This window comes from Pongo abelii, chromosome X (assembly GCF_028885655.2).
Source record: "Pongo abelii isolate AG06213 chromosome X, NHGRI_mPonAbe1-v2.0_pri, whole genome shotgun sequence".
Taxonomy (NCBI): domain Eukaryota; kingdom Metazoa; phylum Chordata; class Mammalia; order Primates; family Hominidae; genus Pongo; species Pongo abelii.
The window spans coordinates 135,966,232-135,981,811 of record NC_072008.2 but is presented as its reverse complement, the minus strand read 5'-3'; the positions used below and the strand labels follow the sequence as shown (position 1 = coordinate 135,981,811).

At 51.7% G+C, this 15,580-nt stretch overlaps 1 protein-coding gene across 8 annotated transcripts in view; it reads right to left on the bottom strand.

The window, feature by feature from the left end:
- BCORL1 (BCL6 corepressor like 1) overlaps positions 1–15,302 on the bottom strand; it is a 76,905-nt gene extending 61,603 nt beyond the window's left edge. For 2 of the 8 annotated variants that reach the window (XM_024241062.3, XM_054545052.2), the window contains exons 1-2: positions 14,253–14,616; positions 13,834–13,913 (exon numbers count right to left, since the gene is read on the bottom strand). The gene's annotated coding sequence lies outside the window, so the exon portion shown is untranslated. Of the gene's footprint in view, positions 1–11,154; positions 11,241–12,695; positions 13,597–13,802; positions 13,914–14,252; positions 14,617–15,196 lie in introns of those variants that run through there. The other 6 variants (XM_002832092.6, XM_024241066.3, XM_024241063.3 and 3 more) reach the window with 6 other exon arrangements.
- Between the last annotated feature and the right edge of the window lie 278 nt (positions 15,303–15,580).

Here is a 15,580-nt window from a genome sequence, read left to right as displayed (position 1 = left end):
AATCCCAGCTACTCGGGAGGCTGAGGCAGGGGAATCGCTTGAACCTGGGAGGCAAAGGTTGCAGTGAGCCAAGATGAGGCCACTACACTCCAGCCTGGGTGACAGAGCTAGACTCCGTGTCAAAAAATAAAAATAAAAATAAACTGTTATTTAATGATCTAATACATATAAGGGTATTCTAAAATTCTCCTCAATCTTTACCCCCAATATCTATATTCCCTCATCTTTCCCTACCATTAACCAAATATTCCCTGAAACTCAAGAGTCCCATAGAGAGGCCAGACGTGGTGGCTCATGCCTGTAATCCCAGCACTTTGGGAGGCCGAGGTGGGTGGATAATTTGAGGTCAGGAGTTCGAGACCATCCTGGTCCACATAGTGAAACCCCGTCTCTACTAAAAATACAAAAATTAGTCAGGCCTGGTGGTGGGCGCCTGTAATCCCAGCTACTCAGGAGGCTGAGGCGGGAGAATTGCTTGAACCTGGGAGGCAGAAGTTGCAGTGAGCCAAGATCATGCCACTGCAGTCTAGCCTGAGCAACAGAGCGAGACTCTGTCTCAGAAAAAAAAAAAGAAGTCCCATAGACATGCCCCTAAACACTTTACTTTGCTTCCCTTCATGCCAAGTTGGTTCCTCTACTACTGCACACACAAAATCAACTAGAAATAATCTGCCAGGCAATTTAAAGGAGGAAGAAGGGCCCTTTCTGCTGTTCATCCCAAACTTCTGCCTGACTAAAAATCTATTCTAACACTTTCTACTTCCCCTGGATTTTTTTTTTTTCCTATCCAAATATTTCCACTGGTATCTACCCGAAGGGATCAGTCTTATAAGGCATATTCTATCTTTTTCCCAGATACATTAATTCTGGTATTTAGTGGGAAGGCTAAGTAGTTGCCGGCATATAGGTCTAGCATGGACCCCTTCATAGACTCTTTGGGTACTTCCATGTCTAAAACCTTACCTATAAACATTTATGAGACTGGATACAAAGGAATGTTAACTGCCTATTAAACACATGAGCGTTTATCATTCAAATGAATGTAGTTACCCCAAAGTAGTCGCCTCAGGAGGCTGGACAGTCATCTCAGCCGAGCAGCCAGGGCTTGCAATCTCCCTGGAGTTCCTCTGTGAGCATTAGCATCCAGACCAATACTACGCCCTTTTCACTCTCCTCACTAGTGCTGGATCCCATCCTTTCAGGGTCGATCTGATGTTTAGGAACATCCAAAATCCATTCAGAACAATCTACTCAAACAGCAGCAATATTAAACAGAACCATCTAATCAAGTAATGCCTTGAAAAGTGATATACTCTAGCACCCATAGCCTACAACTGCAGTGGGAAAACTTGGAGAACACGCCCAGTCCTCACTTCTCAGCCATCTCAGACTATCTCTCTATGTTCATTTACCATGTCACCTGCAAAATGGGAATAAACTACTAGTCCCTACTAAAAATTTGGAACAACATGAAAGCACTTAGAAAAGGACCATAGACTGGCCGGATGTGGTGGCTCACACCTGTAATCCCAGCATTTTGGGAAGCCAAGGCAGGCAGATCACCTGAGGTCAGGAGTTCAAGACCAGCCTGGCCAACATGGTGAAACCCTGTCTCCACTAAAAATACAAAAAATTAGCTGGGCATGGTGGGGGGCGGGGGCATCTGTAATCCCAGCTACTCGGGAGGCTGAGGCAGCAGAATCGCTTGAACCCGGGGGGTCAGAGCTGAGATTGTGCCATTGCACACCAACCTGAGCTATAAAAGCAAGACTCTGTCTCAAAAAAATAAATAAAATAAAAATTAAAAAATAAAAAAAGGACCATAGGTAATCTATTCCAAGAATGAAGTAGTCAAATGCAAAAGCTTTAATCTTTTGCTTACGTTTTGTTTCTTTCTTTGAGACGGGTCTTGCTCTGTAACCCAGGCTGGAGTACAATCGCATGATCATAGCTCACTGCAACCTTGATCTCCCAGGCTCAAGCAATCCTCCTACCTCAGCCTCTCAAGCAGCTGGGACCACAGGTGTGCGCCACCACACCTGGCTAATTTAAATTTTTTTTCAGTACAGTCAGAGTCTCCCTATGTCGCCTAGGCTGGTCTCAAACTCCTGGCCTCAAGCAGTCCTCCTGCCTTTGCCTCCCAAAGTGCTGAGATTATAGGCGTGAGCCAGCGTGCCTGGCCTCACTTACATTTTCACACTGCCAGATTCTTTTTGCTTTCTACCCATTGCTATGATACTTTTTTTCCTATTATTCAAACAGTATTCACTTCCATTTCCTGCTGTAAGAAAATTACTTTACTCCATTTAACAAAAACACCTCATCATAGCTTTATAATAAACCTAGGCTCTAGCTACAAGATTTTGTACAACTTCTAGATGTCACACAAAACTTAAGTGATCATTGTGAAATTAATCAGTCCTTTCAAAAGGCAAAGCAACCTCAAAATGTCACCCTAAATAGCTAGGGTCATTTTTTGAGTACTTCTAATTTCCACTAGAACAAAAACACAAATTGGCTTTCTTCAATCTTGATCTTCAGCAGGACCATATAAATATTTAGTGTGTTTTTCACACTCTAAAGTTGAATCATTGTAATATGAGACATTCTGAATCCCTTTTGAGATGCTTCCGGGTCCTGCCTGCCATAGACTGTGACAGTGGCCCTCTGGTGTCTCCATTTCAGTATACCATTTTCATGATACGCAATTTTTCACCTAAAGACAATTCCTAGCTGGGCGCACTGGCTCACGCCTGTAATCCCAACACTGAGAGGCCGAGGCAGACAGATCGCTTAAGCCCAGGAGTTCCAGACCAACCTTGGCAACATGGTAAAACCCCGTCTCTACAAAAAATACAAAAATTAGCCAGTCTCATAACTTGGTCTCTAAATATATATATATATAGTTTTAAAAAAGACAATTCTTCCTCACCCAACTTTTGCTTTTATAAAAGTCTCCTGGACTACATAACACAGATATTTGGAGAGACCACTATCAGGTTATTCTTTCTATTTTCTCACAACAGAACAGACTCAGCTATGGGTTCAACTAATTATATATATATTATTCATTCAAAGGTGTAATCTATACAGCTTTCATTAAACAGTATTAGCTCAAAGAGTTTGTTGTTGTTATTTTGAGACTGGGTCTCAACTCTGTCACCCGGGCCGAAGTGCACTGGCATGATCACAGCTCACTGTAGCGGCACTCCTGGGCTCAAGTGGCCCTCCCACCTCAGCTTCCCAAGTAGCTGGGACTATAGACACATGCCACCACACCTGGCGCCACCAAGCCCAGGTAATTTTTGTATTATTTTGTAGAGACAGGGTCTCGCTACATTGCCCAGGCTGGTCTTGAACTCCTAGGCTCAAGCGATCTGCCAGCCTCGGCCTCCCAAAGTGGCGGGATTATAGGCGTGAGCTGCTGTGCCTGGCCCAAAAATTATTTTAAAAATCAGCTGTGCCTGGTGGTATGGGCCTGTGGTCCTAGCTACTCGGGAGGATGAAGTGGGAAGATCACTTGAGCCCGGGAGGTCGAAGCTGCAGTGAGCCGAGTTTGTACCTCTCTACTTCAGCCTGGGCAATAGAGCAAGACTCCATCTCAGAAACAAAAATAAAATAAAAAGCGCAGGGCACGGTGGCTCACGCCTGTAATCCCAGCACTTTGGGAGGCCGAGGCGGATGGATCAAGAGGTCAGGGGTTTGAGACCAGCCTGACCAACATGGTGAAACCCCGTCTCTACTAAAAATACAAAAAAAAAATTAGCTGGGCGTGGTGGCAGGCGCCTGTAATCCCAGCTACTCAGGAGGCTGAGGCAGGAGAATTGCTTGAACCCGGGAGACGGAGGTTGCAGTGAGCCGAGATCGCGCCACTGCACTCCAGCCTGGGCAGCAGAGCAAGACTCTGTCTCAAAAAAAAAAAAAAAAAAAAAAAAAGAATATTTTCTGTCAGGCACAGTGGCTCACACCTGTAATCCCAGCACCTTGGGAAGTTAAGACAGGAGGAATGCTGGAGCTCAGGAGTTTGAGAGCAGCCTGGGCAACACGGGGAGACCCTGTCTCTACTAAAAATAAAAATAAAAACAATTGTCCGGGCATGGTGGCCTGTCCCAGCTACTCGGGAGGCTGAGGCAACAGAGCCAGACCCTGTCTCAAAAATAAATAAATAGACTGGGCGCAGTGGCTCACGCCTGTAATCCCAACACTTTGGGAGGCCAAGGCAGACGGCTCACTTGAGGTCAGGAGTTCGAGACCAGCCAGGCCAACATGGCAAAACCCCATCTCTACTAGAAAAAATACAAAAATCAGCCGGGCGTGGTGGTGGGTGCCTATAATTCCAGCTACTAGGAAGGCTGAGGCAGGAGAATCACTTGAAACCAGGAGGCGTAGGTTGCAGTGAGCCAAGATTGCACCACTGCACTCCAGCCTGGGCAACAAGAATGAAATTCTATCTCAAAAAATAAATAAATAATATAAATACAAAAATTAGCCAGGCATGGTGGCTCACACCTGTAGTCCCAGCTACATGGGAGGCTGAGGCAGAAGAATCACTTGAACCCGGGAGGTGGAGGTTGCAGTAAGCCGAGATCACACCACTGCACTCTAACCTGGGCAACACAGTGAGGCTCGGTTTCAAATCAATCAATCAATAAATAAACAAATAAATAAATTAATTAAATAAACACAACAGCCCTTTTCAGAAAGCAATGGTTTTTAAAAATGTCACCCATGGCCCGAAATGTTCCCTAAAGTTTCAACTGGATATACACTCCTCAGTTCCTGTCCTGAACTATTGAGCAGTGTTACAGCATAGCTGTTAAAGAAGCCGCCACTTCCACCTCAAAGGTGGATGCAGTGATGAGTCAAGCTTTCTTCCTAGCACGTTGTAAATGCTAAATGTGTACTAATACAACAGGAATATGAAGAAAGAGGACAGAGAATCAAGATATAAGGGGACCACTGAGAAACTGTTGATAGTTTTCATGCTGCCACCATGTTTACTATAACATAATAGGATACAATTGAACAAGAAAAATTAGATAATAATATAATAATAGGGCTGGGCACAGTGGCTCACACCTGTAATCCCAGCACTTTGGGAGGCCAAGGTGGGTGGATCACGAGGTCAGGAGATTGAGACCATCCTGGCTAACACGGTGAAACCCCGTCTCTACTAAAAATGCAAAAAATTAGCCAGGCACGGTGGTGGGCGCCTGTAGTCCCAGCTACTCAGGAGGCTGAGGCAAGAGAATGGCGTGAATCCAGGAGGCAGAGCTTGCAGTGAGCCGAGATAGCGCCACTGCACTCCAGCCTGGGTGAAAGAGTGAGACTCCATCTCAAAAAAGAAAAAGAAAAAGAAAAAAAAAAATATATATATATATATAAAATAATAGGTCCCATTTATTGAGCACCTACTATGGGCCTGGGATGATTTTGTGTAATCCTCACAGCCCTGTGAAATTGGTATTATCATCTCCATTGTATAGATGAGAAAACTGAGGCTCAACAAAGTTAAGTGGGCCGGGCACGGTGGCCCATGCCTGCAATCCCAGCACTTTGGGAGGCTGAGGTGGGATGATCACCTGACGTCAGGAGTTTGAGACCAGCCTGGCCAACATGGCAAAACCCCATCTCTACTAAAAATACAAAAATTAGCTGGGCGTGGTGCTGGGCGCTTGTAATCCCAGCTACTCGAGAGGCTGAGGCACGAGAATCGCTTGAACCCGGGAGGCGGAGGTTGCAGTGAGCCGAGATAGCACCACTGCACTTCAACCTGGGTGACAGAGCAAGACTCCGTCTAAAAAAAAAAAAAAAAAAAAAAAAAGAAAGAAAGTTAAGTGAAGACCTGGCACGGTGGCTCATGCCTGTAATCCCAACATTTTGAGAGGCTGAGGTGGGCAGATCACTTCAGGTCAGGAGTTCAAGACTGTCCTGGCCAACATGGTAAAACCCCGTCTCTACTAAAAATTCAGAAGTTAGCCAGGCATGGTGGTGGGAACGTTTAATCCCAGCTACTCAGGAGGCTGAGGTGGGAGAATAGCTTGAACCCAGGAGACGGAGGTTGCAGTGAGCTGAGATCGCACCACTGTACTCCAGCCTGGGCAACAGAGCTAGACTGTCTCCGGTAAAAAAAAAAAAAAAAAAAAAAAAAAAAGACGGGTGCGGTGGCTCAAGCCTGTAATCCCAGCACTTTGGGAGGCCAAGATGGGCAGATCACGAGCTCAGGAGATCGAGACCATCCTGGCTAACACGGTGAAATCCCGTCTCTACTAAAAAAAAAAAAAAAAAAAAAAAATTAGCCAGGTGTGGTGGCGGGCGCCTGTAGTCCTAGCTACTTGCGAGGCTGAGGCAGGAGAATGGCTTGAACCCGAGCAGCGGAGCTTGCAGTGAGCCGAGATCATGCCACTACACTCCAGCCTGGGTGACAGAGCGAGACTCTGTCAAAAAAAAGAACAAAAGAAAGTTAAGTGACTTGCCTCCTGCCACATAGCTAAGAAGTAGAACAGTAAGCACTCTAACCTGAGGTTGTCGGTCTCCAAAGCCCCCCAGTAAATTCTGAGGAGTTCAAGTTTGAGAACTACTGTACTATACTAACTGGGGTGTGGTACAACCAAGTTAAATTGAGTAAAGCCTCATTATCAGAAGATAATCATCTCATGGATTCAGGTATACAGTGCATCAACTCACCTCTGCGATCATAGTCATATACGGTGCACTTCTCCTCAAAACTTGGAAAAGCAAAAATCTGCTTGTTCTCCTTGTCCCTGGACATCAGCATTATAACAAAACTCAATAGTACCCTTAAATGGCACTAACACTATGATTTCTAGGCATACCTTAGTAATGAGGTAACCAAATTTTGTTTCTTAGCAGACCCAAGGTAAAGAAGCCCAAAATACAAAGCTTTCCCTGCTCCTTGGTACTCTGGATTCCTCACGCACCTTCAGCTTAAGGTTTTCTTAAAATACAAATGAAGAGGTATCCTGCCTCACATACTGTGATGAGTAAATCTGAAAATCACCACATTTTGCAAATAATGTATCAGCTGTATTCAAATTCATCATAATTCATTGACCAGGGAAAATATGACCTTCACATGCAGCCTACAGTTACTTTTTTTTTTAAAAAAAAAAAAAGATCCTTTTTTATGTTTTATGGGGAAAAGGTCACTTCTGCTTAGAATAAAAAAGAAAACTAGAACAGTATATTTGAATTACGGGGATAGAAACACAGAGTTAAATTTTACTCTTGACCAGAATGAAATTTCAGTTCGCCAAAGAAAGTTCTCATCATAAAAGATTGCTTTTAAGTTATAAACAGTGGGAAAGGGAATGATTTAACTTAGAAAAAGAACCATTTCTACATTATTTTAAGGATAACCATTCAAAAATGGGCATTAATAAAGCCTAGTTCACATGTAAAATTATATCAAATACTATACTAGCATCCTAGGGGCCGAAAAGTAGATATTACCTCCCTCTTTGGCCATCCTGACACTAAACACTCTGGCAAGCATGGACTCACACCTAATTCAAACTCCAGCATTAAGAAACTTCCCTTCTCTTTGAAAACTCGAAGGCCTAGGGTCTTCCCTCTGGGTTATGTAATCATCAGTGGCTTCTCCCTTTTCCTATTCTACCCCAACAATTGTGTCACTTTCTCCAGCGCCCTCTGTTCCACTCCAGCGTTCACTTTCCCACCCAAACTTGACCTCGAATTTCTTCACTCTGATTCTGATGCTGATTGGCCCTGAAGAACAGCTCTCTACTCTCTTTGACTGTTCTATTTCATCCCAAGCTTAGCTCAGCCCAGAATCAATGAATTACTCCGTGTGGCCTCCAGTCCAAGCCCTGATTAGAGCCTCTCTTCCATGCCCCTAACCCCACCCTCCAATTCTGGCCCACAGGCTCTCATGCCACTCAGTTTTTTATCCAGTTTCACCCTGGAATTTCCATCACTCATCTCCTGATACCTAGGATCCTTCCCACCTGCAGACTGGAAACACTGGTGGATTCCCACTTTTTCCTTCTTTCAAGGCCACTCTATTTAGGACAGTGAATCCCTCCCCCCCATTCAGTATCCTTACTTTAGTCTAGATTTTCTAATTAATGTTTAGATGTGTAAGTCCTAGATCCCAGCTAACCTCTGCTTCCTGGGTCCTCTCAGAGCAGTGGCTATCAAAGGCAAGCTTTTCTGCTCCCTAACACCAGCTCCAAAAGATATCTGAGTAAATATCTTCCTCCTTTGGCTCTTAATTCCTCTCTTTTTCTCTCACATTCTGCATTTTAACCTGTATATAATCTCTAAGTTCCCTGTTTCCTTATGGATAAATATGCTTGTATCTCTCTAAATGACAGTTTATCCCCCACCCTACTTTTAACCCATATATTCCTTCTCTCTTGCCCCAGCCTTAGTGATTCCAGTATGAAATTGTAAAGAGCTTTAAGAGTTCTTCAAAGTTTACTTTGGAAAACATTGTCCTAGAGATTCCAAGGTTTGACTTTTTCCTTAGTTGGCCCTTACGTGGGACCAGTGATGATCACCTTTCTTTTCCTTTCATTGCTCAACCAGCCCTCTTCCTGACTTCTCCTTCTTGCCTTCCTTCCCTCTAGTGTCCAAGTCCTTTTTTCCCATAATTCTGTTTCTCTCAAAGAAGCCCTTCCCTACAACCCATAATCCAACCAGTAGTGTCCTGAGATCCTCCACTCCCCATACTAAACATTTTTTCATTTTTTTTTTTCTCTTTTTTTTTTTTTTTGTTTTTGAGATGGACTCTCGCTCTGTTGCCCAGGCTGGAGTGCAGTGGTGCGATCTTGGCGCACTGTAACCTCCGCCTCCCAGGTTGAAGCAATTCTTGTGCCTCCACCTCCCAAGTAGCTAGGATTACAGGCGTGCCCCACCACACCTGGCTAATTTTTGTGATTTTAGTAGAAACGGGGTTTTCACCATGTTGGCCAGGCTGGTCTTGAACTCCTGACTTCAAGTGATCTGCCTGCCTCGGCCTCCCAAACTGCTGGGGTTACAGGCGTGAGCCACTGCACCCGGCCCATTTTTTTCTATTTCATGAACTGCATCATAAATGAAGCAGAGCCCTCTGGAGGACCCCTCTTTTCTTCCCAAGAATGTCTATGTCACTGAGAAAGGGATCCTCCCTCTTTATCTACACTTTCCTGGCAAATCAAAATAGCCGGACCCACATGAGTGTTCTTGGTGCAGCCATCATGTCTTGTGGAACTCCCTCCACTCTGCCCTATGCAGACTCCAGCAGCAGAGCTTGCCGGGGCCTTAGCTTTTCTCTGCCCTATGCCAACGATTTGTTTTGCTGTCCCTTCCTTATTGGCCTATTCTAAAAATTTGCTGTCCCTTCCTTATTGGCCTATTCTAAAAAAATTTTTAAAAAAATCCTCTTGAACTCAGACAAGGGAGAGATGAAACCCCTCTTCTTCCTCATCAATGACTTACAGCCAGGACAAAAATAAACCAGGCCAGGTGGAGCACCTGAGGTCAGGAGTTCAAGACCAGCCTGGCCAACATGGCGAAACCCTGTCTCTACTAAAAATACAAAAAAATTAGCCAGGCATGGTGGCGGGCGCCTGCAGTCCCAGCTACTCTGGAGGGTAAGGCAGGAGAATAACTTGAACCCAGGAGGCGGAGGTTACAGTGAGCTGAGATTGTGGCACTGCACTCCAGCCTGGGCGACTGAGACTCCATCTAAAAAAAAAAAGAAAAGAAAAGAAATAAACCTAACCACCCTTGTTGCAAAGCTGGTATCAGGATCAGCCCTCTTAAGGTCAATTTTAGTCAGGCTCTGTGCCCCAAGGCCTGTACCTTTCATCCCTCACATCTGCCCCAAGGGCAGTTGCCTAAGTTGCCCTGTCAAAAGATGTCCGCCTAACAACATCCTCATGACTTAGTCAAGATTGCCACATCCCTAAACTCTACTATCAACCTTCAGATTCTCTTAACTTGACTCACCAAGCCCCTTGCTCTTCCCAGCTCCCTCAATCTTTGCTACTAACTTTTCACCTCCATCGAAATTTTACAGGCTCCTCCCCAGCCTTTTGCTTCTATTTGGAGCCCCGGGATGATTCTTAAAATTAGGTTATCCCATTTAATCCCCAGTGGAATCCCCCAAATTTCTCTCCTACATACTGTCATCTTTAGTACCACATGGTGACATCACCATTCAATTAAAGTATCCTAAACTGTGCACCAGACATCCTCCACTGTGCCATCTACCATCTTCCCCAAAATAAAGCTCCCTCAATTCCAACATTCAAGGACAGGACATATCAACAGAAAAGTAAATAACCTTAAAACTCCCTTCCAACCTTGAAATTTTATTATCAACCTAATCCACTCCCAACCCCAAATGCAATCCACATTTATTTTCCCATGTAACTCAATGGCGTGCTTTTGAGAAAGAGCCTTCTAAGTTGAAAGAACCACAGGGCTAATCACTGTAACGCTAACCTACAACTCATCTCCAGAAGTCTCACTGAAGATTTTTGCAATTGTACTCCACCTCTGTACCACAGGGACGACCTCCAAACTGCCTTAACAGTAATCAAGCTGTGGCACAAAGTTACCGGGCCCCCTTCCCACACTAACGTAAAGAGCCTCTAAACCCTGGGCTAGATGCTTGCTCGCCAAAGGATGCCTGTCTTTACTGTCTACTCCAGGAGACACCAAGAATGAATATCACCCCATCGACAGTTTCGATCAGCCAACATTGAAAATTTCAAAACAATAAAACAAAAACATAGTGCTTCCACTCAGGGAGGAGGAGGTGCGGAATAGAAGGGCACCCCCACGGGCCTGTGCTGTTGGCCTCCCAGGTTTGCAGTGTTTCCCTCCCACCTTTCCCCTCGACCACGTCTTTCCCTACAACAATCTCCCGCACCTCCATAACGCGAAATCCCCAGCCGAGGTGCGGCCGGCTCCTCCCAGCCTTGCCCCGGACGTCCCTCTGGCCCAGCCTTCCTCTCGGCGGGACCCCGGCGAGGAGGGCCCCCTCCACCGACCAGTTCACCTCCCTATCCCTTCCCCGGCCTCTTGGCGCCCCTGCAGGGCTCTGTCCCGAAACCGAACCTCGAAGAGCCAAGCCCACGAGGCCAGTCGCGGGACCCACACCCCCCTTCCTTCTCCCAGCACCTCGTCCTCCATGCACCCGGCCCCCGGGGCTCCTCGTCGTCGTCGTCCCGGCTCGTACCGCCCCCCGTCGGGGGCTCCACCCCCCCGCCTGCCCCCGCCCCCAGGACGGCCCCCTCCCCACCGCGCGCCGCCTGCGCCCTCTGCCCCGGCACGGGACTCTCTTTGGCCTCCGTTCCCCGCCCAGAAGCGGCGGCGGCGGCGGCGGCAACGGCTGCGGCGGCCCCAGCAGGAGCAGCAGCGGCGGCGGCGGCAGCGGCGGCGGCAGCAGCGCCGCCCCGGCCCCGCCCCGCCGCCCGCCGGAGCCCCACGCCCCGCCCGCCCGCCCCGCCGCCGGACTGCTCCCCCCGAAGCCCACCACTAAGCCCTCCCACTCCCCGGCCGCGATCCGCTCGAATCCAGCTCCGCTGGGCCTGCTGTCCGTTCCTCACGCCCCTTAGGACCCGGGGTGGGGGAGCCCTGGGGTTCGCGGCCATCCCTCTCCCTCCTTCTCCAAGGGCCGGGGGATTGCCCCTGATCCCGAAACCCGGCCCCGTAACCGGAGCCTCCCTCCTTCCAGCCCTCGGCTTCGCTCGCCGACCCCTTGCCTCCAGGCCTGGCGCGAAGCGGGTGGAGGGCTTGCACGCCGGATCTCCCCTCTGGCTTGCCGGTGCTAGTGTGAATTGCCCCCGATCTCATCTTCCTTCAATTTAAGCCCCCTCCCCGCCGCGCCCGGCCCGGCGGCCCCCGCCCCTAGAGCGAGGGCAGCGGAGCCAGGGCGCTCCGAAGTCATCCCCCGCCTTTTTTCCAGGGACTCGGATAATTGCCCCTGCCCCCATCACAGCACTCCCACTCCCGAACCCAGGCCCCGCCGCCACCTAGGGGTACCCCTTACCCTACGGTTCCCGCACCCCAGCGCCGGGAAGAAAGCAGCCCTGAAGAGCACCCGTCGCACCTCCCCTCTGAGGTTGGAGGGTATTTTCTCCCGGTCTCTTCAACACTTCATCACGGACACCCCCCCCCCCCCAAAAAATAAGCCTTTTCTCGCCCTGCCCTGCTAGCCAGCCTCCCTTCGGATCGTCGGATCCTTGGATCGGGGGTTGGGGTCAGGTAGTTAACAAGACCATAGCCTCCACCTCCCTTTCCGAGGAGTGGGGTAATTCCTATGGTTTCCCCCCCCAGGATCAACCGACCCCCGTTTCCATGGAGACCCCCGCCCAGCCGAGAAGAAGACTCTCTCGGATCGTGGCGAACGAGTCTCACCTGGCTAAGAGAGAAGGGGGTCGAGAAGGGGGTAGGGCAAGTCAGGGGATGGGGTACGAAGGTGGGAAGTGGAGGGGAGCTGTCCCGAAGGGAGGGGCGAAGACATAGCCAGCTCCGGGGAGCGCTACGTCCGGGGACACGAAGAGGACGGCGCCCCCGGGGGGCAAGCCGAGCGGCCGCAGGGAGAAGAAGGAACAGGGTTGGAGAAAGGCTTAAGATAGAAAGAAGCGGGTGGGGGGATACGAAAAAGCCGGGGAGTCAAAAGGGGTGGAGGGATTGGGGGAGAGAGAAAAAAGACGCACCTGTTCCTGGGTCGGCTCCGCGGGGAGGCTCAGGCCGCCACCCGGGCTCCCTCTTACTCCCTCTTAACCACCACCCGCCTAATACTGCCCCGATCTGATGCCCCCCTCCGCCCCTTATCGCCACCGACCTCCTTCTCCTCTCTCTCGGCGGCGGCGGCGGTCGGACTCTAGGAACTGAGAGGAAGAAGGGAGGGCTCAGCAAAGCGGAGGAGAGACAGAGCCACACACTGGCAGCAGCCGCGGCGAGCGAAAGAGTGAGGGGGAGAGCGGTGTGTGTGTGTGTCTGTGTGCGAGCGAAGCCTGGTGGAGTGGGTGCCGGTCGCAGGGCTCGACGGGAAGTGGAGTCCGGCTGGGTCCGCGGGCGGCGCCAACCCCCGCTCCACCGGACTACAACTCCCAGAATGCCGCCTACGCGGGTGGGGGGGAATGGGGAGGAGGAGGCGAAGGGAGGGAGCGAGCAAGAGAGGGAGGGACGAAAGCAGGGAGCAAGCGGCGGCGAAGGGGGCAGAGCCAAGCAGCCCCGGTGACACTGGGAGGGGAGGAGAGGAGGAGGGGATCGCTGAGAGGACCGAGCAGATTCCGGAGAGGGAGGCAGCAGTGGCTGCAGCAAGCCGGGCAAAAAGCTAGACTCCCGGGAGAGGCGGAGGCGCTCAATCTGCGGGGCTGCAGGAGCCCCACGTCCCCCCCCACCTCGACGCCCCTCGAAGGGGGAGGTTGAGGAAGGGAGAGGGTCAGTGAGCCGCGGCCAAAGGGTTCTCTCTCTTTCTTCCAACGCTCTCCACCTTATGCCCCGACCTGACTTTCTCAGGCCACTGGTGCCGATCCAGTGTGCAAATCTGGAGACCCCAGATCTCCTCTGCCGGGCAGCGGAGAACAGACGCATTCAGTCCCCTTCTCCCAGGGGCCTGAGGGAGGCTCCCCTTGCAGGCAGGGCGTGACTCCCCCTTCTTCCCGCTCCCCCCCCCACCGTCGTCGCCACCCCCCCATCTCCCTCCCCGGAACCCCTCCCCTGAAGCCGGGGCTCGCCTCTCTCTCTCCCCGCCAAGACACGGAGTCCCTCTGGGGACGACTACCCAGCCCTCTCCCTTATACTGGGCCCCTACCCACCAGTATCCCCTTCTTAGCGTTGCCCCCTCACCGAAATAATGGTGGGGGCGACCCGAGTTGGACTGGTGGCTACTTTCCCTCCAAGGCTAGCCGTCCTTCGTCACGCCGACCCTGTGTAGAAATAGAGAAGCATATTAATACTCCCGTCCCCCCTCCCCCCCAGGTTTGGATACCCGTGGAAGTGGCTCACAAGAAAGAGGGGTTGGTAGTGGAAGTGAGCTGGGGGTGAATCCCAATCTTCAAACCTCATCCCTGCCATGGAAATCCAGGTATTCGCCTTTTGCTTAAAAGCCATTAAGTCGCTTGGGTGGGGGGTAAATTATCTAAACCCCAATGTCCATGCGACTCGAAGCGACGCTACCTTGTAGGAATAAGATACGAACTAGGTTGCCGCCACGGGCAGGAAAGTATCCCCCACCCCCGTCGCCGTCCACCCCCCAAAACACATACCCCAAGGAGAGTCAGATGGCTTAAGAAGGGGGAAGGCGGTGGGAGTGCTGGAGAGTAAAAAGACTGTGGCGGGGAGGGTCCGCGGCCCCCACTACGAGAGCAGAATCCAGATGCTAAGAGGTGGGTGGGGGTGCGGCACAATCGCAGACGGTGTCTTTCCTCGCTTTTCCCGGAATCGCCGCCCGATCACCGTCTAACACTCGGAGTTGCTTACCACTCAGTCCCCTAGCCCCATTTGTGTGCGTGAGGCGGCCGGAGCCCGGGAAGCCCGGGCACAAACTCCGCGGAAGCTGGCCTTCGCTGCCGCCGCGCTGCCGCGGGCCTCCCTCCCTCCGCTCGCGGCCCCGCCGATCTACCTTCGCCCCCGGCCGAGGCCAGACCCCGCTCACAACTCCACGCCCCTACTCCACCCCCGGCTCTCCCTCCCCTCGCCCTCTCCCTGCGGGTCCGGCCCAGCCCCTAGCGCCGCCCCGCCCTACCGCTCGGTCCAGAGCCCAGCAAGTGCCCCGAACTCGCCCCCCGCCCCCACGCCCAGGCCAGTCTGGCCAGGCCTGGTTTCCCCCTCCCGCCGCGCCCCGCCCCCGAATCCACGTCCTACTTCGCCACCCAAATCGGCCCGGTCCGGGTTCGGCCCGCGCCCACGCCACCGGAGTCCCCGATTCGGTCCGGTGTACGGCCACCCACCCCGCCCTTGCCTGGGTGCTGGCCTGGCCCGCTGCCTGCGCCCGCCGAGCCGGCCCAAGCGCGCGGACCGGGTCCGGGTCCAGGTGCCGGCCTCGGTCCCAGCAGTGTCGCCGCGACTCGCCACGCGGGCTCGTTCCACGCAAGATCAGAACCCACGCGGGGTGGGGGCCGCGGGAAGCAAGTTTCTTTATCCTCCCCCCGCCCCCGCCGCAGGGCCGCACCGTTCCCCCACCACCCCCGCCTCACGGCGCCCCCTTTACCTGGGCAGAGCCCCCGGCCGCTGTCGCAACTTTGCTCTTCTCCACGCCGCCGGGGAAGCGGGCGAAGCGGGAGGAGGGAGGTGGCGGGGGGGTGCTGGGATCAGGCCGCTGGGCTCAGGGAGGACACGTGGGGGAGGAGGGGAAGGAGGAGGAGGAAGGGGGGGCGGGCCTGCAGTTCTCGGGGCTCCCCCTGCCAGTCCCGGGGAAGCCGGAACCTCGCCGGGCAGCCGCAGACCCCGCACTGGCCACGGGGGAAGAACGGAGCCACCTTCCTCGGCCAGCCCCTGGCTCCAGGAAGGGGGGGGTCGAGCAACGCGCCGTTCGGGTCGGAGAGCGAACGATTTCGCTCGTGCTCTGTGTGACTCTCATCCCCCTGTTTTAGCC